The sequence below is a fragment of the Oncorhynchus gorbuscha genome, linkage group LG05 (genome assembly GCF_021184085.1).
Source record: "Oncorhynchus gorbuscha isolate QuinsamMale2020 ecotype Even-year linkage group LG05, OgorEven_v1.0, whole genome shotgun sequence".
In the NCBI taxonomy this organism is placed as follows: domain Eukaryota; kingdom Metazoa; phylum Chordata; class Actinopteri; order Salmoniformes; family Salmonidae; genus Oncorhynchus; species Oncorhynchus gorbuscha.
Window position 1 is genome coordinate 14,543,667 of NC_060177.1, and position 26,938 is coordinate 14,570,604.

The following is a 26,938-nucleotide window of genomic DNA, read 5'->3' on the forward strand; positions in this document are numbered from 1 at the left end:
CACATGAACATGTGCTTCGGATTTGAACTCGCAGTTCACGGTTCAATCATTTTTGTCATATGAAACACTTCTCCCTCAACAGTCTCACGAATTGGGATTGTGTGACTTTTGATGGAATCAAAGTGCTCTTTTCCCTTCATCCAACTATAGTGACAGTTTTTATTTAACTTGATGTGTTCCTACCAGTCTGCTCTTGCTGTGTGCTGTCTGAACGTGGTATGGTAAATCATATAGATATATTAGGAGCCTCGCTCCCCTGGCCCTGAGAAGGCCTGACTGGCAACGCTGGACTGACTGCCTGTAACGACGAGCCCTGGCCTGCTCAGGGGTTAATGGCTGCAAACTGTCACGCTGTTTCGGAACACATCATATGGTCATTATTCACTAGACATACATCGTAACCTTAATGCGTCAGATGAACCTCCCAGGCTGTAGAGAGGGCTGTTCTGAAGACAAGAAAGTCAACTTGAGGCTGACTGGGTTCACTCTCACTGGTCTGCCTGACCCAGCCTCTCCTCTGGACTAGCTCAGCATACGGCTAGTAAATGTTTCACTTTGATTTCAGATACATGACAATAATCAAAGTTGCATTCATCAACTGTGTTGTGGGACTGACAAGCCACTTTCTGCATAAATGACTGCTGTAAATAAATACACTAAGTTAGCTGTGGTTGGTCTGTGATTGAAGTTGACGATGATGATTCATATTGGAAGCTTCTCCAGTCATTTTAACTTTGATACAAGGTTGCCAGGTTGGGCAGTGCTGTGTTGACTAGGGGTCCCTCAGACACACACACATATGCTCTGGCCCCCCAATGGTGGAACAAACTCCCTCACGACGCCAGGACAGCGGAGTCAATCACCACCTTCCGGAGACACCTGAAACCCCACCTCTTTAAGGAATACCTAGGATAGGATAAGTAATCCTTCTCACCCCCCCCCTTTAAGATTTAGATGCACTATTCTAAAGTGACTGTTCTACTGGATGTCATAAGGTGAATGCACCAATTTGTAAGTCGCTCTGGATAAGAGCGTCTGCTAAATGACTTAAATGTAAATGTAATGTATGTGGCAATTCTTGGCAATGAGAATAATAAGAATACTGTAGGAATCAGAAACACATTTTCTAACTCTGGGAGAGTATTTGTTCGTCCAAGGCAATTTGAATCTTACTCGAGGTCCTTAACATGGAACTCTGACCAACTCATTGACTCATGCAATACAATCAATAAGCTTAAACATCAAGCAGAGGAGTCTGATGGGAGGAGCTATAGGAGGACGGGCCCATTGTAATGGCTGGAATGGAATTCATTGAATGGAGCCCAACATGTGGTTTCCATACGTTTGATGTGTTTGATACCGTTCCATTGATTCCATTCCAGCCATTACAATGGGCCCGTCCTCCTATAGATCCTCCCACCAGCCTCCACTGCCATCAAGCATACTGTACACATTGACAAACACACACACACACACACTCTATATATAGGTGAGTAACTGAATGCACATACTGTACACACACTGCTGTAGAAGTGCATACAGTACACACAGTGACATGCACACAGGCGTGTATATTGCCTCTCACCAGTGCTGTCTTCTGGGAACATACTAATTGCAGTATAACAGAAATAGAGCTGAGGAGCTGAATGTGCCCCGGAGTGAAACCCCCCGCTGTTTCAACTTTTCACATTTTATGCCTGTTGTGACAAAAGTGCAGACGCAGAGTGAAAATGTCACATTCTTAACACTCCCGAGAGTGCTAAGTCAACTGAGCTGTGAAATGTGAAATATCTGGGACTGTGCGTGTACTCGTGTGATATTACGATCATATTTGTAACGTCTGTAACACCCACTCATCCAGACAATTCATACACGGCCAATGTACTGCATGATATTATGGGATATTGTGCAAGAGTACTGTATACTATTTTATTCCTTTCTTTCCTTTTCCTACTTTGTCACATTTCCAAGTACAGTGAAAAAAGACTAGTTCTAAACTACGAGCCCCATCTGTGCAATGGTATAGGTCCAATATTAGAGAGGCTTTTTTTACAGTGTGCAGAGAAGATGCTCGACTTCCAACACACACGAGGACAGCACCCCTGTTCTCTTCCTTCTGTGTGTTTGTGTGTTTTCTGGGTTCCACATGGCCTACAGATGTAGCCAGGCTTGTTTCACACATGCAGGCACATACATACACACACACACACACACACATACACAAACACACACACACACACTCTTCATCCTGGTCTGTCTATATCACTTACATAACACATACTGTTAGTGAAATCTCAAATGGGCTGAACAGCCTAATGGCGTAGCTGGAGCGTTAGAGTGGTGCCTTCTGGGTAACTTACTAACTCTGGTTAGTTATTGGTGGCAGACCACAGGCCTGTCTGCCTCAACGTAGTTGACACACAGGGAGAGAAGTGGAGAGGAGTGACAGTCTCCCAGCCAGGGATGGCAGTCTGCAGCAGGCACAGAAAACCTCCCCTTCCTCCTCCTCCCTTCTCTCCTTCCGCCACACAGTCGCTCCCCTTCAGTGCCTGGTAATGGGAAGGGAAAGAGAGGGATGAAAATAAGAGAAAAGAGAAAAACGACATCCATGCTACTTTGCGGGTGACAGCAAGATAACTTTTGGGAGTCAGAGAGTTAGCGCCAAAGTTCCCTCTCAGCCCATTAAAGCCGTGGAGCGGCATCTAGATTCTATTGGAACCATATGTGCCAAAGAATTTCTCTTCTGTTAAGACATTCCAAAGACTTTGGTGTTAGTCTAATTTAAGCAGCATGTTGGGGAGAGCTCTCTGGGCTTTGATCATTTGGAGATCGTTTGGTACAAATTGAACTAACCCAAGCTCCATTTCTGGTGGATCACAACCATGGATTTGTTGAATTAAATGCTTCGTTGAATGCAGTCTGTACATGAAAAGAAAGTTGCTCTTAGGAATCCGATAGTGGGTTTTTCACCTAGCCAGCAGGTCACTTCTTGTATTACTTAATCCACGATCCCTCGTTCCGTCCGTGGCGATTTAACGAGGCTCTGCGCCGAGCAGTGCTCGGCGGCATGGTCCGGGCCCGGCCTGGAGGAGATCATGTTCTGAGAGGAGACAAGCAGAAATCACCTGGTATATGTAATAGAGAACATATTGCACGGAGACCCCTAAGCATGTCTCCTGGACCAGACTATACAGTCTACCGCTATACATTCTTCATACTCTGTTTCCAACCACTCTTAGATTTTTTCCCCAGATACCTGAAGGAGTAGTTGAAGGATTCTATAGGATAGGCAACACACTTCTCCCCCCTACTCCCACAGCTCTCTCTTTTACTCTCTCTCTCTCTCTCTCTCTCTCTCTCTCTCTCTCTCTCTCTCTCTCTCTCTCTCTCTCTCTCTCTCCCTCTCGCTCTCTCACACGCTCACACATTCACCCTCTGAATTATTAAGTTGAGTAATGCATAGAAATACTATATCTTGATATGTATGAAACATTCCTTCAATTAAACCGGATATGTTCCGCTTTTATTTGTCACTCATTTAGCATCCGATAAGAAACATGTCTAACTCACTCTGAAATGAGCGAAGGCTTACACTCATTCAGCATCCGATAAGAAACATGTCTAACTCACTCTGAAATGAGCGAAGGCTTACACTCATTTAGCATCCGATAAGAAACATGTCTAACTCACTCTGAAATGAGCGAAGGCTTACACTCATTCAGCATCCGATAAGAAACATGTCTAACTCACTCTGAAATGAGCGAAGGCTTACACTCATTCAGCATCCGATAAGAAACATGTCTAACTCACTCTGAAATGAGCGAAGGCTTACACTCATTCAGCATCCGATAAGAAACATGTCTAACTCACTCTGAAATGAGCGAAGGCTTACACTCATTTAGCATCCGATAAGAAACATGTCTAACTCACTCTGAAATGAGCGAAGGCTTACACACATTTAGTTTAAAATAACTACAATGGCAAGAATTGACAAATGATCCGACACTGACTGAGATTGTCTTTGGAGGACAGTTGGATGTAAATGAACCCTTTCCAACACAACACCCTGCTATGTCCATGTGGGTAAATTGTGTCACGTTGGTGGCAGGAGCTTATCTGTGCTATTGATTTTCTCATTGGCTCCACTCCCCGTTTGCTAAATGAAAACATGCTGGGGAGGAAACAGGCTTGAATTTTTCTCTCATAGATGTCTGCATGTCCTCAGATGTGCTGCTGGAACACGGAGCCACCAGGAACTCATTTGTTCTCTGAGTTCCTCTCAGAATGTTGGGTTTCTGATAAGGCTCATCTGCCTCCCTGTGTTCGATTTGGTTGTTTTTTAGATTAATAACTTGTTTTTCACTGGGTGCTTGTGTAATGTATTTTTTTATGACTGAAGTGTTGTGTTTTCAACCTATGCCTTCCTGAACGTACTACTGATATTGGGAATTGGGTAGACGATAAATAAGTTACAAATCTATTCAACTTTTCTAACTATTTTATATTTTCTCACCACATTATTAAGTATACCCAACAGACAACAGACAAAAAACAAGTCAAGTCAGATCCCTGTAGTCCTCAGTACAGTCTGGTCTGGTTGGTATTAAGAGAGTCAGATGTGTCCTGCCACGTGGTGTTGGAGTGAGCGACAGAGATAGAGATAAAGACAGAGCGAGAGAGAGAGAGAGAGAGAGAGAGAGAGAGAGAGAGAGAGAGAGAGAGAGAGAGAGAGAGAGAGAGAGAGAGAGAGAGAGAGGAGAGAGAGAGAAGGAGACAGAGATGGAAGGGGGAGAGAGAGAGAGAGAGAGAGAGAGAGAGAGAGAGAGAGAGAGAGAGAGAGAGAGAGAGAGAGAGAGAGAGAGAGAGAGAGAGATGGAGAGAGAGAGAGAGAGAGAGAGAGAGAATGAGAGATAGAGAGACAGAGAGAGACAGAGAGAGAAGGAGGGAGAGAGAGGGAGAGAGAGAGACAGAGAGAGATAGAGATAAAGACAGAACATGAGAGAGAGAGAGAGACAGAGATAGAGATAGAGATAAAGACAGAGCAAGAGAGAGAGAGAGAGAGAGAGAGAGAGAGAGAGAGAGAGAGAGAGAGAGAGAGAGAGAGAGATAGAGATAGAGATAAAGACAGAGCGAGAGAGAGAGAGAAGGAGAGAGATAAAGAGACATAGATAGAGATAAAGACAGAGCGAGAGAGAGAGAGAGAGAGAGAGATAAAGAGAGAGAGAGAGAGAGAGAGAGAGAGAGAGAGAGAGAGAGAGAGAGAGAGAGAGAGAGAGAGAGACATAGATAGAGATAAAGACAGAGCGAGAGAGAGAGAGGAGAGAGAGAGAGAGAGGGTCTGCACTGTATTGTACAGGCAGAGCCCTTATTGGACTGCTGAAAAGAACAATAGGGGGAGAGAGAGGAAGAGAGAGGGAGGAGAGGGGGAGCAGCCCCAGACCCACTAAGTCTGCAGCGCTTTCCCATCTCTTGGTTTCCTGACATCAGGTATGAAGTGATTGATCGCAGATCAAAGCCAGAAAGCAGGATAATTAAAGTTGTAGGTATAAATAGATAGCAGCGTAACTTACAGCATGCTTACAGTACATCAGACATCATAATACAGAACAAATGTGCCCCGGGACTAATTGAGGGCTGGTTCAGGTTTGCTAGTTCTCGGGCCTCTTGCTCTGCTGCTCTGTCCTGAGAATACAGCCTCCATTTACATGCCCTTGTAGCTGAGAATAACAGAACACCCAGATGTAAAACACTGGAGCCCTCCTGTAAATAATAGGAGAGCCTTTTCAAGTCAAACCCAGATGGGGCTGGTCCATATTGCAAACCTATTGATATGTACACAGCCAGGCTCTTACTCCACACGTACAGTATACCAGTATGTAAGTCAGCACTAGATACTGTATTCATAAAAATAACTGTGTTATGTAAGGATAAAAAAACAGACTAAATCCATTGATTGACAGATTATTTGATTGTTTAAATACACAAATACCAGAATGTATTGAATTTGACAACTTTTGAAAATCTGTCTCAAAATAAAGCATTCACACACACAAAGTATTCTCCCAGAAATAACTTTTTATGACAGAAACTATAGCAATAAACACAACACTAATGTGAAGTGTCAGAAAACTATTTGAAAATGCTATGGCTTTACTCTAATTGTATCCCAATCATGGTTGAAAAGATTGCAGCTGAAGGCCGTCTTAATTGCAGGGTTCGCCAGCCTCGACGCAGTTTACTAGACATAAAACCTGTCCAGAAACATGCCCGGGCGACAGTGGCGTTTAAGACACAACACAATGCTTCTGTCAGATGGAGAGAGCAGCACACTGGACGTATGGTAAGTGGATGTTAAGAGACAAGGAGACAAATCCTCCCGTTTATAGTTGGCACATAACAAAGCCACTGGCTCACTGGCTGCCTGCAGTGGCGTCATTAACACATCTAGAACTGCACAAACAACACTCATGGTTAGACAATAGAACAGCCTGCTACTATTCACTGTTGATTGTCAACTCAACCACACTGTGGGATGCTGGCTGGCCACCGCTTCAGGCTACAGCCCTTCCAGTCCAGGCATCACACTGATGGCCAGCCCACAGACACCAGGCTAGAACACCATGTATAAATTTACACCAGTGATGGAAGCTTAGTGTGATAAGCTTAGTAACAGGACACGCCGTCCAAAGAGTGCATCTTTTGAACACTTTCCCCTAAAACAAACGTCAATGATTGTGAGAGTGGTTTGTTTCTCAAACATCTCCCTGCCTGTCTCTGGTTGGGAATCTGCCCTCCAGCCCTAATGTGTAATTGAGATTTTCCTTGGTTTTAAAACATGGACCCCCTTCTGCCCTTTAACCCCCCACCCTCCCTTTCATTTAACTCCCTCTCTCTCTCCCTCTCTCTCTCCCTCTCTCTCCCTCTCTCTCTCTCTCACTCTCACTCTCTCTCTCTCTCTCCCCCCCTCTCTCTCTCTCCCTCTCTCTCTCTCCATCTCTCTCTTTCTCTCCCCCTCTCTCTCTCTCGCTCTCTTTCTCCCCCTTCCTCTCTCTCTCTCTCTCTCTCTCTCTCTCTCTCTCTCTCTCTCTCTCTCTCTCTCTCTCTCTCTCTCTCTCTCTCTCTCTCTCTCTCTCTCTCTCTCTCTCTCTCTGTCTCCCTCTCTCTTTCTCTCCCCCACTCTCTCTCTCTCTCTCTCTTTTCCCTCTCTCTCTCCCTCACTCTCTCTCTCCCTTCCTCCCCCTTGCTCTCCCCCTGTTTCTCTACCCCTCTCTTCATCCCACCCCCCTCTCTCTCTTTCTCTCTCTCACACACTCTCTTGTCAGTGTCAATCATTAGCTGTAGTTAATAAGAGTTGAGTCATATGCTCTGATTGGTGGGCGTCTCTACTTGCAGTACCAGTTTCATGCAGTGATACATTTAGGCCAGAAACAACAGTATTACTGATAACCATTGGCTCATATGTAAGTATGGGCTTCCACGGCCATGTATGGTGAGCATGCATTTTTTTTGTTACAAATGTATCCAGAACCATGACTAATGCTCATTCACTGATAATAACTATCTTCTTGTAGCAGACATGATATAAAATGAACACAGCAATCTCTCAAGCACAAGCCCACATGCTAGTGAGTAACCAGCTAATCTTTCTATTTCAAGTTCAGCCAACTTGGATCTATTTGCTACCTAACCAGGTAGAACATGTGAATTGTTATGACCACACCCTTCTGTCTCCAACTGTTTAAGCAGAATGTTAGGCTGTTTACTTTGTTCAGATGTTGAAATCAAGTGGACTCCCAGTTGCCAATTCCTCATATAATTGTGTTTTATGCTTATGGCACATTTATAAAACACAGACTAGACAGCTAGTATAACAGTCTTTGGTTAAAATGCTTCTAGCGGTAGGCCTACTTGGTAGGCCTACAGCGACAAACTGTACATTCATTTTCCAGAATCAATGTTCATTGATACTCTCGTTTTAGTAGTGTCTGTTCTGAGTGCAATTTGAGGAGTTGAGACATGTTGAGACATTACTGTAAAATAATGTCTCAATGTGTAGCGGTGACCATATGACTGATTCTGTTGGACCAAGACTCAAGTGCAAATAGAGTGTTGAAACTGCTTGTCAGAGAGGAAGAAGTGGTCTCTCATCTTTGTTCTTGTGAGTGGCAGGGGGAGGGGCTTGGTGTGTGTGTGTGTGTGTGTGTGTGTGTGTGTGTGTGTGTGTGTGTGTGTGTGTGTGTGTGTGTGTGTGTGTGTGTGTGTGTGTGTGTGTGTGTGTGTGTGTGTGTGTGTGTGTGTGTGTGTGTGTGTGTGTGTGTGTGTGTGTGTGTGTGTGTGTGTGTGTGTGTGTGTGTGTGTGTGTGTGTGTGTGTGTGTGTGTGTGTGAATGCGCATGCATGTGTGTGTAAACCATAGAGGAAGAGGTAAAGCGAGAGGTTTCACTCTCGCTAAAATCTGTCCAATATAAGCCCAATTAGTTTTTATGGGCTTATTTTGGACCTAAGCTGGTCGCCTGCCTTCCTGCCTTTGGAGCAATAACTCCTATTGTTAGAGAGAAGACGTGCATCTCGTCATTATATACAGATCTCTGGTGTAAAAGGGAAGGTGCACACAGCATAGAATGAGTGAAGGAGACGAGACACAAGACAACATGAGAACAAGCTAACATAAACACTGGTGCAGGCATTTGGAATGTCGCCCAGAAACATCCATTAGAATTAATTGAATTAATTTGATATATCGCCCAGCCCTAGAATTTGGGTCAGGGTCTTGGTGCTTGGTACTTGGATGCAGCTCGGCATTGGGCTGGGTGGAGCTGGGGACCAGTCCTAATGGCTTTGTGATGATGTATCGCTGAAATCCTGCCTGAGACCACTGACTGAGAGTGGGCTCAGAACTCTTTATCTCTGCGGACATCTTTTGCCCGGCTCAGGGTTTTGGGGTCTAGTTTCACCGGCCCTATGGGAGAACCCACCAGGAATGGAGCGACTGGGGATTAGCGGGGATGACCCCGGGAGCAGAGCAGATTATTTGAGAACACTGAAGAGAGAAAAGTTGTTTGACCTTGAGGCATGAACAAGGTGAAAACTAAGAGAGATTATTAGATTAGTGGAGGTGAAACATAAGATTTAGATGTATCTGTGTCAATAGGGGATACAGACTCAATGTTATGTCTTTATCACAAGAATCCAAGGACTTCAACTGACATAGATACAGTACTGTTGTTTAATTTGAATCTGTCGTAATAGAAAAATGACTTTACATACAACATACCAGAAAATATTGAATAGTTTTAAGATAATCTATAAATAAAGCAATGTGCCCAATAACACCCTGTCGTGTCTTTGGCATCATTAAATTGAAGACTAGTTATTTTATCAAATCAATTCTCTCGTAAATCGTTGGTTATCTGCACGAACCCAGCCTTTACTATGAATCATCCATACATCAATTGTCTTAATCATTTATTTATTTACTAACTAAATAACCACAGAAATGCATAAACAAACAAATAGTAGATATGGTTACAAATAAATGATTAGGGGAGGTTCCACCAGTGGGCTAAGCCGATAGGATGGCTTGGTGGACAAAGGGAAGTGGGTGTGGACTGAGAAGGGCGGGAAAGACAAAAGAGTGACTACACAGTTGATAATTATATTAATTGAAATGCTAATCCTTTGCACATGAACGCTCCGGGAATAATTGTAATCAATACATATTTTTACGCTCAATGTGTCGTCGTGATCTCCGTTGATATCATCCGTCTTTCTGTTGGAATGTTCATCCAAGCTTCCCAGGAGTCTTTCGTGGTTAGAATGTATACGTCAGAGTACCATGCAGAAATGTTCTTATAGAATAGATGTTTTGTCAGTAGTTGTCCTTCGGTCTTCGCATTCAATGGTACATCATTTCTAGCTGTCGGGATCGATAGTCTCAGAGTTGAACCATTTCCACCCCTGTAGCCAATGCTCCACGTGGTTTGGTTAGGAATTCAACAACTATTACAACCTTAGCTTATACTGAGTTTTTTGGGGTCTCTACTCAAACCTTCGCCCCCTCGATGGTCGAGGTACGCATGGTCGAAAGAGGATTTCTTCAGGTGGGGGTTTTATTCGTAACAGTAGAAAAGGGCTGTCCCATGAGCCAGATCATGTCTGTGCTCACAGGGCCAATGACTTAGTTAAACTTTAAAGGGAATACAATTCTCTCACATTAACAGTTTAAAATCACATTACATAATTTCACAAATAGTTTCATCTTAACTCATTAATTCTAAACAATAATTAGATGCAAACCTCATAATGGAGGCTCCTGTATAAACAGAGTTATGGTATTGTGGCTGTATTGTCTTTCATGAGGTCACAACATGAAACAAAACTGACCGGGTCATAGCTGGCTTCTCCACCGACCATTTACACATTCTCCAAAACATGGATATTGTTCAGTTTTCAAGTTCTGTGATGTAGAAGAAGTTCCTTTGTTCTACTGTGAAACTCTCTCTCCATATACTGCATGGCCATGGGGGAGAGAGTCTCCTCTGGGAATTTATGATCTGAGATAACAGAACCTGGGTGTAGGAGAGGGAGAGAGAGGTGGTGAGAGAGGGGCATGGTACTCGCTATACCCAAAGAGGGCCACGTCATGACAACCCCCAGTAACACAAGTCTCCCTGGCTACTTACTCTCTTGTTAAGTGAGTAGGCTAATGCAGGACACATGAGTAAGAGATGCCCTAGAGGAAACTCCACTCTGCGTTGACACTTTCTGAACAACTCAAGGTCACTGCCTACAGCCTGCTACTACTGCCCTTCTCTCTCTCATGACTGACCAGCATGTCTTCCTTCAGGCCTGAGCCAAGCCCATCAGACAGATTACAACCCCTCTGGCCCCTATGACTCTGAAGGTGTGTGTGTGTGTGTGTGTGAGTGTGTGTGTTTCTCCCCTCTCCACCCTGCAACCAGAGAGGTCCTAAAGGACTCGTCACCGTCATCCCTCCATGAGCAGCCGACCAGGGAAAGCCAGCCACTTCAATCATCCTAGAGGTTAAGGGTTAAATAGGTCAAATACCTCAGCCGAGGTCCCCCCCCCCCTGTCACTGTGACAGGAGGGCTATGGTCAGTGTCATGGGTTGGTGCTGGACCCACTAGCACCAGCACCACCCAGCCCTTAGTTCTACCTCTGGGGCTTTGGGTGAGGAGGAGAGGGGCTGGATGGGCTCTAATTAATAACACGCTTCAGTAGTAGTAGGATTGGAACCGCTAATACAAAAGACTCCGTCAATGACATGTAATATGTTCATTGATGTGTTTTTAGTTAAACTTGTATAACTTTATCATTACTTTCTCATGGGTGCTTCATGACATCACAGGGCTTCAGTAGCGTTTACATGAGTTTCCTCTAATGTTATATTCATTCATTTTGGCTTCGACCAGTCTAGAAAGCCCCTCCCTCTCCAACTTGCCTCTCTGTTGTCCCACTCAGCCCAGAGAGGAGGGAGAGAGAGAATGAGAAAGAGAAAGATCTGTAAAAACATGATTTAGCCCTGAATGCACTCCTGTCAGAAAGGTAAATGTTAAAAGTGGGCCGCAGCACTTTGTTTGGTTGTGTTAACGAGATAATCTGAGAGTCGGGACCATTTTTTCACAAGGGTGTTTTTATGACCTCTGTTACAATAAAGCGAACAGGTAAAACACAGAGTGATTAAAGGTAATGAAGAACAGATATACACCGACACCATCCTCACCATCCATCATGAAACGTTACACAGCACTTTGAAGAGTTTTACTACCTTAACAGCTCTGTGTAAATCCAAATGAAATACGGATTATTTAAAGAGGTATTAAGGAGGGCACAGAGGCTCTAATGTGCTCGTCTGTTTGTGATTAGGAAAGGGGGCGGGAAAAGAGGACTGGGAATTTCATAGGGAACCCCTGGATGTCCCAGGATTACGGCTACTTGTAGAGTGGAGAAGGCCTGTGAAAGAGTGTTGTGTGAACATGTACAGTGGGGCAAAAAAGTATTTAGTCAGCCACCAATTGTGCAAGTCCTCCCACTTAAAAATATGAGAGAGGCCTGTAATTTACATCATAGGTACACTTCAACTATGACAGACAAAATGAGAAAAATTATCCAGAAAATCACATTGTAGGATTTTTTATGAATTTATTTGCAAATTATGGTAGAAAATAAGTATTTGGTCACCTACAAAAAGCTAGATTTCTGGCTCTCACAGACCTGTAACTTCTTCTTTAAGAGGCCCCTCTGTCCTCCACTCGTTACCTGTATTAATGGCACCTGTTTGAACTTGTTATCAGAATAAAAGACACCTGTCCACAACCTCAAACAGTCACACTCCAAACTCCACTATGGCCAAGACCAAAGAGCTGTCAAAGGACACCAGAAACAAAATTGTAGACCTGCACCAGGCTGGGAAGATTGAATCTGCAATAGGTAAGCAGCTTGGTTTGAAGAAATCAACTGAGGGAGCAATTATTAGGAAATGGAAGACATACAAGACCACTGATAATCTCCCTCGATCTGGGGCTCCACGCAACATCTCACCCCGTGGGGTCAAAATGATCACAAGAACGGTGAGCAAAAATCCCAGAACCACACAGGGGGACCTAGTGAATGACCTGCAGAGAGCTGGGACCAAAGTAACAAAGCCTACCATCAGTAACACACTATGCCGCCAGCGACTCAAATCCTGCAGTGCCAGACGTGTCCCCCTGCTTAAGCCAGTACATGTCCAAGCCCGTCTGAAGTTTGCTAGAGAGCATTTGAATGATCCAGAAGAAGATTGGGAGAATGTCATATGGTCAGATGAAACCGAAATATAACTTTTTGGTAAAAACTCAACTCGTCGTGTTTGGAGGACAAAGAATGCTGAGTTGCATCCAAAGAACACCATTCCTACTGTGAAGCATTTCTGTAAAGGGACCAGGACGACTGATCCATGTAAAGGAAAGAATGAATGGGGCCATGTATCGTGAGATTTTGAGTGAAAACCTCCTTCCACCAGCAAGGGCATTGAAGATGAAACGTGGCTGGGTCTTTCAGCATGACAATGATCCCAAACACACCGCCTGGGCAACGAATGAGTGGCTTCGTAAGAAGCATTTCAAGGTCCTAGAGTGGCCTAGCCAGTCTCCAGATCTCAACCCAATAGAAAATCTTTGGAGGGAGTTGAAAGTCTGTGTTGCCCAGCAACAGCCCCAAAACATCACTGCTCTAGAGGAGATCTGCATGGAGGAATGGGCCAAAATACCAGCAACAGTGTGTGAAAACCTTGTGAAGACTTACAGAAAACGTTTGACCTCTGTCATTGCCAACAAAGGGTATATAACAAAGTATTGAGATAAACTTTTGTTATTGACCAAATACTTATTTTCCACCATATTTTCCTAATAAATTAATTAAAAATCCTACAATGTGATTTTCTGGATTTCTTTTTCTCCCTTTGTCTGTCATAGTTGAAGTGTGCCTATGATGAAAATGACAGGCCTCTCTCATCTTTTTAAATGGGAAAACTTGCACAATTGGTGGCTGACTAAATACTTTTTTGCCCCACTGTATGTCCTCTGCGTTACAACATAATTACTTGACGTTTAAAGTTAAACAGACCCCGTCTGAAGTCTTTCAAGTTCTGGACCCTTGCTCTCCTAGTCCCTGGGATAAAGCAGAGGGGTAAGGAAAGCTACATGTTTGCTAACAACTAGCCTGTGACTTTCCTTGTAAATATATTTCTCTCTATCCGTGTCTATGATCTATGTATCCGCCAATCACTCAAGTCTAAGTTTTTGTAATAAGTGAACATTGTCTTTTTCTCAACAGAAGGACATACTCTATTTTTCCAAAGACAAGAGAAGCAGAGAAGCATTCCAGCTCTGTGTCTGATCAGTGTTTGTCCGCCTGGGTTAAACCCTCTGGCTGCGGGCTGTTTGACCCTTCCTGCTTCCCTTACTCCCTGCTCCCCCTGCTGATAGGACCCAGAGATGAGAGCTGGTAAGAGTGGTATTAGTCCCAAATGGCACCCTATTTCCAATATTGTGCACTATTTTTGAGCCCATAGGTTCTGGTAAAAAGTAGTGCACTTAATAGGGAATAGCGTGCCATTTGGGACTCACTCTTGTTATCAGGGTCAGGAACTTTCCTATAGGGACAGGAAGGTCTTCAAAGTGGTGGATCCTACTGGCGATAAAGCACTCAAGATAAAAACACATTCACACTAAAGGCATGACTCTTAACATGTCCTCTAAATGTCAACTGTGAGGGGATTACCCAGGCGTAGTAAATCTAACAGGTAGAGTGGGTTTAGGGGAGGAATGTCCAACATCCAACCAACATACTGAGGGGATCAAGCTAAGGAGGGAGAAAGGGAGAAAAAGGGAAAGTTAACCATCTCATGTCTTTTCAAAGGCATTCGGTCTCTCATCAGTACAGTCCCCCAGCTCCCAGCCTTCTTTCAAAAAGCAGAGGTCACTTCACAATAGGCCTGGGTCACACACTATATACCGCTGTAAAAATACTGCTGAGCAAGTGGTTTCAATTTGCTCAAGTGATTAAGTTCACGCCAGATCCAGTGTACTGGCGCGGGTCACTTATGTCTGGCTGAGTTAGAGAGGAGGAGGGAGGGAGGGGAGTGAGCGTGATGCTAACCATTAGCAGTAGGAGTGACACTGCATTATAGCAGCGTGACAAGAAGGCTTACAGCCATGGGGGTTACACTGGCAGGTCTGCTAGAGCTTTAACATACAGAACCACAAGTACGCATCCCATGTCTCTAACTAACTACAACCAGGTCTGGTCAGGCAGGGCAGGCGTCACATGATCAAAGCTATAGGGCCATGGCTCTAGGGATATGCTAATTTATCTCACAGTAGCCTATAGTCTCACAGTCAGTAGCCTGGAATGTCTTGAAGGGGAAAGTGTCCCAGACAGAGACAGATTTGACAGACTAAAAGTAATAAGGCCTGTGCAAGCTAGCAGAGAGACAAAGAGTCAACACAGTCCGTAATTAGTGCTAAAGATACACTCCTTTGATGGGTCAGGGAGTTTACTTATAAATCTTCTTTGTTTGCTCAGAGGAGCTATAGAGGTAGGATCTTAATTTGAGCCAGTTTGCTACAGAAGGAAGATAATCCTGCAGCAACAGGAAATTTGCATTTTTATGTAGATTATAATTAATGGACATTTTTTGTACGGGTTGATACTGTTAAGTTATGGAGTGAAGGGTCGTGGACACCACAGTTAGTAGGAAACATGAGTGACTATCTGTCTTCAAAACACCTCACCTTGCGTCCCCTTACGGAGAGGGACATGTAACTACTCCCACATCTCCCTTTCTTAAGGAACAACAGAAAGCATACACTAGTTAACAACTGTAACAGTTCTCTAAACTAGCATTTCAATAAATACCCAAACTAACATGTAAACAACATGTTCATATCCAGTCAAAATATTTTTTAAAGAGAGCACAGGGTAGACTACCTGTAACTCTCTCCATACACCTGGGCCTTTATTCTGTCCCAGTTCAAGGTGTTTGACCTATGGGGCTTAAAGTCTTTAAGGTACTGTAAGTGGGTGGGAGCCTAGTCCTCACAGAGTACCGTCGAGAGGTTGTGGAGAGGTAATGGATGTGTCTGTCTGTAATGTCTGAGCTGGGGAAGGCTCCGCAGAGCCTGAGTCAGAGGTGCTGTGGTTGCCAGTGGAGTCGTAGTACAGCTGTGGTGACGCAGTTTCTGTTGGTCCAGGGTGAGGTGTCGACGGTTTCTCCTGACTGTCTGGCCATGAGTGTTTACTAGGATGGAGCATGCTGTGTCTGAGTGTCATTGCGCTATACCTATGTCCCGGGAGTCCTGTATCCATACTTTATCTCCTGGGCGTAGGCTCGATAAGCCTTTGCTCAATGTCGGCTGTCAAAGTGTTTCTTTAAGGCTGAGCTCATATTGTCTGTCTTTGTGTGTACACTCAGAGAGGTCTGGCCACCCTGGAGTCACCGGTCAGGGCAGAGTAGGAATGGTCAGAAGCTGCTTCCTGCCGTGCAACAACTCTGCTGTGCTCAGTCCATTAGAGAGGGGGGTTGATCTGTACGCTAAGAGCGTCAGGTAGGGGTCTGATGATCTGCAAAGGAGCTGTTTGGCAGTCTGTACTTCTCGTTTGGCTGCACCGTTGCTTTGGGGAAACAGCGGGCTTGAGGTTGTGTGTGTGAATCCTCAGGTGTCTGTGAATATTTTGAAATTCTCAGAGGCAAACTGGGGGGCATTTTCTAAGACAAGGAGAAGAGGGATCCTACTACGAGTGAACCATGACCTCATACTCTCCACCATTATGCTAGATTTCGTTGAGGTCATTTTTGCCATCTCCATGAATCCAGAGAAATAGTCAAAGACAGCGAGGTAGGTGGAGTTGTTGAGGTGAAAAAGGTCAGCCCCTTGCTTTTGCCAAGAGCCATCTGCTGTTGGACTTGGGAGGAGGGACTCTGGTGTCTGTCTTCTGTATTTGTCACATTGTTCGACTTTCACTTGTAGCTGCTTGCTGGGACCTGGCCACCAGACAGAGGACTTGGCTCTCTCTCTGGATTTCGGAATACCTTGGTGGTCCTCATGCAACCATATAAGAACATCCTCTTGCCTTTTGGAGGGGATGACCTTTTAGTAAGAGTCCTTGTGCCACATTGAGGTCACCTGAGGCGGCACAATAGGGTTTCAGAGCGTGGTTGTGTCGGACTTCTTCTGCCCAACCTTGTTCACAGCACTGTCTCACTAGGCAGTAGCATTTTTCCATAATGGGAAGAGCAGAGAGGATACTGTGCACATTCCCTTCAATTAGCTGTTCCTCAGATTGGTTGTCTGGTTCTCTGTTGAAGGGTTCTAGAGCACTGGTGCTCTGAACAGTGTGTTGGCCATGGCCAAGCACTTACCAGACATGTGCAATAGAGAACTTGAATGGCATGAGTCTCATTCTGATACATTGGATCCTTGGTGGTAGTTTGCCTAGCCGCTTTAAGCTAATCAGTGCTAGGAGGGGCTTATAGTCAGTGTCGACTTGAAATGCAAGGCCTATAAGCAAGTCTCTGAAGTGCACACAACCCCATGTAGTAGTAAGAGCTTATTTTTTGATTTGTGCAATGTTCCTCGCTAGACAAGGCCCGGGCGTACGCAATGGGACGCCAGTCTGTGTCGCTTTTCCTCTGTAGCAGAACAGCTCCTAGGCTGTAGGAGGACACATCAGCTGACACCTTGGTATCTGCTGTAGGGTCGTAAAGGGCTAATCCAGGAGGAGTCATTAAATGCCTGCACTTGCTGGGGATCCCAAGTCCATGTGCTGTTTTTTGTTCAGTAGCTCTCTGAGGGGTCTGGAAATCTCTGCAAGGTGAGGGATGTATTTCCCCATACCTTGCTTACGTTTGTTGGTACTGGCATTACATTCCAGTACCAACACACCTTGGCTGGGTCAGCTCGAACGCCACTTCCATTGATGATCTGGCCCAGGAATTTCACTTGTGAATTGAAAAACTCACATTTTGCGTTCAGCAAACAGCCGGTTGTTGTGTTCATCCTGAGTTGCCCCTTACACCAGGATATCATCCATTTGGCAGATGACTCCTTCAAGGCCATCAGCAGTTGTGACATTCTGCACTAGAAATGTTTTGGTGCCAATGTGATTTACAAACAGGAGCCTCTGAAAGCAGAATCCGTCACAGGAGGTGATGAATGTGGTGCATTTTTCAGTCTTTTGACAGAGGAATTTGAAAGGACTCTGACTGTTCGTCAAGCTTGGAAAAGATCTTGGCGTCTTTCAGCTGCCCTAGAGTGTGTTCAATGCAAGGTAGCATGTGTAGCTCCCAACAGACGCTTTCGTTTAGGGGTTGGCTAAGTCCACACAGATGCGCACATTTACCATCAGGCTTGAAGACTACCACCATCCCAGCACACCATTCCGTTGCTTCTCCCACTCTTGTAATGATGTCTACCACCATGCGGCCAAGTTCCTTTTTTACCTTAGCCAGGAGAGGGAGAACCACTTGTCTGAGTGTAGACATCGCAAATGGCTGAGCTTCAGGTTCGAGGTTGATATGGTATTCACCTGCCAGTTTGTGTCCCTTGAAAAAGTTTGGGAAATGTTTCTTTGATCTCTTGTTCCAGATCTGATGACACTGTGTGCAGTTGTATCTGTTCAGTCCCTGTGACCAGTCCCAGTGCAGTGACAGCGGTTGTATCTATTCAGTCCCTGTGACCAGTCCCAGTGCAGTGACAGCGGTTGTATCTGTTCAGTCCCTGTGACCAGTCAGTGTGCAGTGACAGCGGTTGTCTCTGTTCAGTCCCTGTGACCAGTCCGAGTGCAGTGACAGCGGTTGTATCTATTCAGTCCCTGTGACCAGTCAGTGTGCAGTGACAGCGGTTGTATCTGTTCAGTCCCTGTGACCAGTCCGAGTGCAGTGACAGCGGTTGTATCTGTTCAGTCCCTGTGACCAGTCCGAGTGCAGTGACAGCGGTTGTATGTGTTCAGTCACTGTGACCAGTCCGAATGCAGTGACAGCGGTTGTATCTGTTCAGTCACTGCGACCAGTCCGAGTGCAGTGACAGCGGTTGTATCTTTTCAGTCCCTGTGACCAGTCCGAGTGCAGTGACAGCGGTTGTATCTTTTCAGTCCCTGTGACCAATCCGAGTGCAGTGACAGCGGTTGTATCTTTTCAGTCCCTGTGACCAGTCCGAGTGCAGTGACAGCGGTTGTATCTTTTCAGTCCCTGTGACCAGTCCGAGTGCAGTGACAGCGGTTGTATCTGTTCAGTCCCTGTGACCTGTCTGAGTGCAGTGACAGCGGTTGTATCTTTTCAGTCCCTGTGACCAATCCGAGTGCAGTGACAGCGGTTGTATCTGTTCAGTCCCTGTGACCAGTCCGAGTGCAGTGACAGCGGTTGTATCTTTTCAGTCCCTGTGACCAGTCCGAGTGCAGTGACAGCGGTTGTATCTGTTCAGTCCCTGTGACCAGTCAGAGTGCAGTGACAGCGGTTGTATCTATTCAGTCCCTGTGACCAGTCCGAGTGCAGTGACAGCGGTTGTATCTATTCAGTCCCTGTGACCAGTCAGAGTGCAGTGACAGCGGTTGTATCTGTTCAGTCCCTGTGACCAATCCGAGTGCAGTGACAGCGGTTGTATCTGTTCAGTCCCTGTGACCAGTCAGAGTGCAGTGACAGCGGTTGTATCTGTTCAGTCCCTGTGACCAATCCGAGTGCAGTGACAGCGGTTGTATCTGTTCAGTCCCTGTGACCAGTCCGAGTGCAGTGACAGCGGTTGTATCTGTTCAGTCCCTGTTCAGTCCCTGCTGTTCAGTCCCTGCGACCAGTCCGAGTGCAGTGACAGCGGTTGTATCTGTTCAGTCCCTGCGACCAGTCCGAGTGCAGTGACAGCGGTTGTATCTTTTCAGTCCCTGTGACCAGTCCGAGTGCAGTGACAGCGGGGTGGCCCAGTAGAACAGTGCAATGGTCACAAATGACATAGATTTCTTATTGAGTTGAACGTTGCCCGGGAATTTACCTCTCACAATAAGGGGTATTTGACTGGGGCCCTGAAGAACTTGAGGTGTGTGCTGCAGTGGGTCTTTGGTCAGCTGTTGGTTTATGATCTCCAGAATGACTGTGACATCTGCGCCTGTGTCCCTTTTTATTTGACCTGTTGATTACACAGACTGAGTGTAGTTACCCATGGCTGGTCTGTATCTGTCCTGATAGAGCCAAGAAATGCAATTTCACACTCCTCTTCCTCTAGGAGTTCTGACACTGAGGGTTGTAATCTGCAGACTGTTGTATAGTAGACCACTTCTTTTGACAATTTCTGCAGATAACATCTCTGTCTGGGCAAAATCGTCTGTTATGGGACGATTTTTTTTATTTCCACACCATGAACATGGTTTTGTCTGTTGATTTGTGTTTTTTACACTGTGAGTCACTTCTCTGTGTAGCCCTGTTTGGTTCACTAGCAGTGTCAGTGTATCTTGGTCGCCAAGAATGCTAGAAAGGCTACTTTGTGTTTCCTATAGCCTCGACCATTTGTCTTTGTTCTCCGTTCACTGAGTAAGGATTGTTGTTTCTTTATCATTTATTTTTGACGGGCCATGGTTTAAGCTTTCTGTAAGGTAAGGGCTGGATCCACCTGCATTGGTTCTGATAGGGCTCTGTCATGAAGACCTACCACTAATTTGGCCCTATTAGATCATCACGTAATTGCGAAGATCAAATCAAAAGAGAGCATACTTAAATTCACACAGGACACCGGATAGGACAGGAGAAGTACTCCAGATATAACAAACTGACCCTAGTCCCCCGGTCCATAAAGATAAGCCTCCATGTACTTACCACAAATGCCTCATTTGCAAATGGTACATTTCTCTAAGTTACTCATTTTTTGTATCGGCATTAGCACAGGATATAAGAAAAGTAGATTGTGCTGATTTTCTGGCACATTGAACCATGTCGCGCGCCATAGTTTAAGAACTCTGTGTGTAGTGCTGAAAGCAACAGCATCATATCTGAATTCCTCCATCTTTATGCACCTTCGCCATTGTCCATAATCACAATGTTCACTGAGCTCATGCAAAGCAATGATGAACTTGTCCACTGATTCCTCACTTTCCTGAATGCGTTTATTAAATCTAACTATTTCAAAAATCACATTCTGTTTCGGCACAAAGTGGCTGTTTAGCGCAGATCTGACAGTGTCACAAATCATTACCTCGTCAGTTGTCAGATTTCTGGAGCATACCTTGGCCTCTGTGGCTAGTGTGGCTAGCTAGTTAGCTGAGATCATTAACTACAAAACTGTAAAACTTGTTCTCAAGACTACTTTTTCATTCGAAACCGTGACATAATTAACCTGACTACTTCTTACGAGTCTCTGAATTGCTAGCATGGTAGTTGGGGAGTTATGAGACAGTGTCATAAATCATTAGCTCGTCAGTTGTCAGATTTCTGGAGCATACTATAGTCTCAGCCTCTGTGGCCATTGCGTATAGCGACGTGTTTACTTGCCTGTCTTGCGGCTGCTTGTCCAAGCCAGATGCCTGTCTGAAATGTTGGAAGAGGGTGAACCACTGTGGCCATTCTCCTGGGTGAGTGAAGTTGAATTCGGAAGGGGGAGATATTTGGAATATTGCTTGTCGTGCCATCTCATTCAGGTTAGCGTGTGCTGGTTCTGCATTCTCATTATTATCTTGCTGTGGTTCCGACATGTGGTCTTTAGCTAGCTAGCTTCTGCAACTTAGCTAGCATTGTTCTTAATGTAGCTAACTAGTAAGCTTGCTTTCTAGCTAGTTAGTTGACATCAAATGCCAGTAAAACTTGTTTTCAAGTCTACTTTTTCATTCCAAACCGTGACATAATAAACCCGACTACTTATTTTATGAAGTGAGGGGACGCGGACACCAGAATTAGTAAGAAATATGAGTGACTTTATCTGGCTTCAACACAGTATTTATCAACTCGGTCACCTTGGCCCCGCACGGACGGGAATATGTAAATACTCCCACAGACACATTGTGCATTAGGGCAAATCAAGTCTGACATTTTAAAGTGGAAATTGCTAACATTAGAAGCATTTTTAAACCTTGAATAAACTACAAGTTTGCAATTCCTGCCGTGCAGTAATACTGTATTATTAGAATTTCACAAGGGTCTGTAAACTGGGTCTAACTAGTCTTAACAACTGGACGTGTTAAGACGGGGCTACTGTTAATTGATTGATGCGGATTTTGGTTGGTGTGTGTGTGTGTGTGTGTGTGTGTGTGTGTGTGTGTGTGTGTGTGTGTGTGTGTGTGTGTGTGTGTGTGTGTGTGTGTGTGTGTGTGTGTGTGTGTGTGTGTGTGTGTGTGTGTGTGTGTGTGTGTGTGTGTGTGTGTGCGTGCGTGCGTGCGTGCGTGCGTGCGTGCGTGCGTGCGTGTGTGTGTGTGTGTGTGTGTGTGTGTGTGTGTGTGTGTGTGTGTGTGTGTGTGTGTGTGTGTGTGTCTGTGTGTGCATGTGTGTGTGCATGTATGGGGGTAATGGGGAGTGTTCACACCAGATGTGATCTGCACCAGGGCATCAATAAAACAAACACTTCCTAATCTCAACCTTCCTACCGTTACATCAAACCTTATGGTGAACAAAAACACTGTGTCTCAGATACCTCAATTATTGATATAACCGCAATTTAAATATTTCCCCACTGCAATGTCTGTTGCAACGTTTCCCTGTTTGGCTCCTTCACCGGCTCAACACTACTATTGTTGATTTATTTATGTATTTATTTGTTTTCTCTCTGTGTTTCCCTGTTGTTTTCTTCCGGGGGTTTTTCCCGTTCTTCCACATCTAGTGAGTTCAGTGCTCTCATTTCTCTCCCTGTGATTCGGAATAGGGGAGCTTCAGAAAAAATGTCAGGTTCAAATCAAAATGGGGCACAATATTGAACTACTCTAAACACAAGCTGAGACTTGAGTGATGGAAATGGCGCTCTTTCTTCCCCAGCTTTCCCTTTGTCAGCTGCGGGGTTTTCTCTCTGTAGTCGGAGCGATGCGTGGGCGATGTCAGCACTCGGAAGAAGATGTTCTGTACCACGATTTTGTACAAATGCATCCCATAATGATCATGTTTTGTTACCTTTATGTGCTCCGCCAACACAGGTTGGCTCTACTAGTCTGGATATGTGAATGTTGTAAACAGCAGCTGCAGTAGAGAGACGGCTCCCTTTTAGCCCAGTATTTACTGCTGTTGCTTTGTTTAGTATGTGATGTCTGCTCCTCTTCATCTCTCGACGACAACGCACCTCAGACGCTGTGTAGACCAGAGAGCAACTCCCTTAGAAATCTACCTACAAACACTCACAGGCAAAAAGTCCCACATGCACACTGCCATGACACACACAGACATGCAGCACGAGCACACACACTCCTCAGTAAATTCCCACAGCTGTTCAATGGGGGCCCAGTAAATGTTTTCTTGTGTAGGTGAACAGGGCTTTGGGTGACACCAAAACATGTTTGGCTGTTCCACCGGCGTAGGCACTTAAGACAAGCTCATGTCACCCGAAGGCCCTGCTTTATAATAACAGAGCAGGTTGACAAAATGAAAGCTCATTCCTCCTTCATTTACGGGTCATTTCAGCCTTGACCCCTGCAGTAAAAGATCAAAGGGCTTTTGAGGCCTGCTCTTATTTCAGCCTGCTTTAGAGGAACAGCTGAGGAGTTTGGCAGGCCTGCCTGGGCCCGGCCCAACCTGGCTGACTGACTGGGAGCTTTGGGAGGATTTTGTCAGACCCCTCTGCTCTATCTATCTGCCCACAATAAACCACTGACTCATTGAGCTATGGAAGAGTAATGGTTATAGGACCACAGAGCCTTAGCTAACATGTATATCAGATGAGTGTCCTATTCGTCTGTGGTGTAATTATGACAAATTAAATTATGGGCAAATTATAACAGGCATATAGAGACTTTTGTACAATAAAATCAGGTGAGGAGCCCCACAAAATTAACAAAAACAAAGATTAAACTAGAATATCTACTGAAATGTAATTGTGATACAAATTTATAGCAACTAAATCACCTCATATGCAGTGTTCCCTTCCTGCCCTGCCCCCTCACAGATAACCATGGTAACAGTAGAAGCCCATGGAGCAGAGGATCAATAGCAATATGCCCCTCCCTGTTCCCTCCCCTCCCCAGCTCAGCTCAGTGTAGACCTGTCACTTCAGATCTAATGATCTAACCTATGAAGCATTGATGAGCAGTCAGGGATTGCGTCACTCCTGCGTCACTCTCCATGCAGTCACACGGTGCCTACACACGTACTTGTGCACACAAACACAAACACATACTACAACAGGTTCTATTAAACAATTACACAGATATTTCTCCAGTCATTCACATCTTTATAACATTTATTTAATGTCCCACTTTTTTCATTCAATGGATCATGACCCCTATCGGCTTCATGAACCCAGTAAACAGCTGACCAACAGAAGCCATTTTGTTTCTCAATGACTGAGTGTCTTGGCTGACCACAGAGAGGTCAGTATTGACCAATCCCCCTGACCTCTGAGACCACTGCTCTCCGGCCAATCTGCACCAGGCCTTAGGGGCGATTATGACATTTACTCACAGAGATTATAATTTCAAATGAGTGTTTAAAACATTCCCTGGTGGGGATGGAAGAGAGGTTGGCAGTAGTGGGGATATCGGTCAATAAGAATAGACTTGGTATATTCAATAGGAAATAGACACTCACCAGAGGCCCTGCAGGCTGACCAGATCAATAAGCTGTGTTAAGTGGCAGTGATACCCCTCCATTGATGAGCTAATGGCTGTCCAGACTGTGTCCACTCACCATTTCTCTTTTTCTCTCTCCCCCTCTCCCTCTCTCTCTCTTTATTCCCGATCTCTCTCTTTCTTCACCCCATCTCTGTCTTTCTTCCTACATCACCCCAATGTCCATTTACCTACCATACCACACCCCTCCTCTCTCTCCCTCTTTCTCTCTCTCCTCTCTCTCTCCCTCTTTCTCTCTCTCTCCTCCTTCCCTCCTCCTTCTCCATCTCTCTTCTCTCGCTCCAGTGGGTCAAGCTCCAAGTCCAGGTGGTTAATCTCATATCGCCCCCAGACACTGCACACCAGGACACACAGTCTTATAGGCTGAGCCCAGTCAGCTGTTATGCTCTCTACCCTTCCCTTCACCTATGAGCCCCCCCCCCCTGCAGCACACTAGACTAGAGAGGGGCATTCTGGGAGGTCAAATTTTCCCCTCCTTCTTCTGTTTGGTGAAACAGCTACGTGTGGCCTGGGTTAGGAGTGGACACATACAGCACCTTTACTTTACAGAGTGGACTTTAAATATGTTCCTCAGTCAGTTACAAATGTTATTTTTATTTGTTAAGTTAGTAGTACTGAAAACACAAGCAATGTTATCCCCCATACCTCCAGGAAATAAATATGTCCTGTTCTGCTCAAACATGTAACTGAAAAACCAACAGAACACCCTAAAAACGACCTGTCGTGTCAACTGATGCAGAATAAATCAAAGTTGTACAGCATGCCTAAGGTACACAGGGTGTATCTTCCAGTGTAGAAGAAGGAAAGGAGGCCTGTGTCTATCTCTCTCTCCTGCATGTTCATCACCTCCTTCCCAGTTCAGAGTCTTATTACCTCTGCCGCATGACGCTTGCCTTGGATCGCATGAACCATGAATAATATACGACTGCCACCGCCACCTCAGTACAGATGAAAGACCACGCCACTATGGGTCGGCTACGCTACGCTACGGCAGGCTGAGACTGTGACGAAGAGGTAGAGTTGGTAGCGAAGAAGACACACCATCCAAAGGCCTAGAATCCCTCTTTCTGTGTTTGTAAGGTGTGTGTGTGTGTGTGTGTGTGTGTGTGTGTGTGTGTGTGTGTGTGTGTGTGTGTGTGTGTGTGTGTGTGTGTGTGTGTGTGTGTGTGTGTGTGTGTGTGTGTGTGTGTGTGTGTGTGTGTGTGTGTGTGTGTGTGTGTGTGTGTGTGTGTGTGTGTGTGTGTGTGCCCTGCCGTTCCGCCTTTCATTCCTAGATCCGGCAGTAGAGGTGACAGCACACGTCACTGTCAGCTCCAGGTAGCAGAGACTGAGGGGGAGAAAAGAGGGGGACAGGGAGATGGAGAGGAGTGGGGAGAGATGGGGTGGGAGGAGGGGAGAGAGAAGGGTGGAGGAGAGAGGAGAATGGGGGGGGATGGATGAGGGGAGGAAGATGTGGAGGAGAGCGAGAGAGGAGAAGGGGGAAGAGGTAGGTGGAAGATGAGAGTGGAGAGACGGGGGAGGATATGATGGGGAAAGAGGGATGGGGAGAGAGTAGGGGGTAGAGGAGGGGGAGGAGTAGAGAGGGAGATGGGGAGAGATGAGGATGGAGAGGAGGAGGAAGGTGGAGGAGGCAACTAGCACAGTGATGAAACAGCAGCGCACACACACACACTGTGCGGCCTCAAGAGAGCTGATCAGTGCGAGGGGTAACCCGTCTGCACTGCGCTCAGTGGGGACGTGGCGTTTCCCTCTCTCGAGGTCGGGAAGCAAAAACAAACAGTACTTTTGATCATCAGATCCGGCTCTGCTCCTCACCTAGAAGCCTTTGGAGGGGAGACAGTCATTCTAAACACAGCGCCTGTCTGCGTGACTGGGGCACCACTAAACAAGCATGGCTGGTATAACACATGCTGTGTGACTGGGGCATCACTAAACAAGCATGGCTGGTATAACACATGCTGTGTGACTGGGGCACCACTAAACAAGCATGGCTGGTATAACACATTCTGTGTGACTGGGGCACCACTAAACAAGCATGGCTGGTATAACACATGCTGTGTGACTGGGGCACCACTAAACAAGCATGGCTGGTATAACACATGCTGTGTGACTGGGGCACCACTAAACAAGCAAGGCTGGTATAACACATGCTGTGTGACTGGGGCACCACTAAACAAGCATGGCTGGTATAACACATGCTGTGTGACTGGGGCACCACTAAACAAGCATGGCTGGTATAACACATACTGTGTGACACACACACACATGCGCGCGCACACACAAACAAAAGCAGGGCAGAACCACAAGCACGCTCTCACACACACAGACACACGCACACATGTAGGCTGCGTATCAAACACCGGAGCAAAGGATTAGCTGTAAAACATGTAATCCCGGATACCACTTTCAGGAATACCCAATAACAAAAAACTGTTCTCACACGCCTTAAGTTGTTTCCTCTTACAAAACTCAGCTTTACGTCACACCAACAGCTGTGTAGTGATCTGAGGTTACACTTGATTTTTTGTATAGTCGCTCATCGCACATGTTTCGTATACAACAGTGATGCGTGCAGTGTTGGGTTCCCATTGTCAATTTCAACTATTGTGTCACTGTAAAAAAAACGATTCAGTGGTAAATCC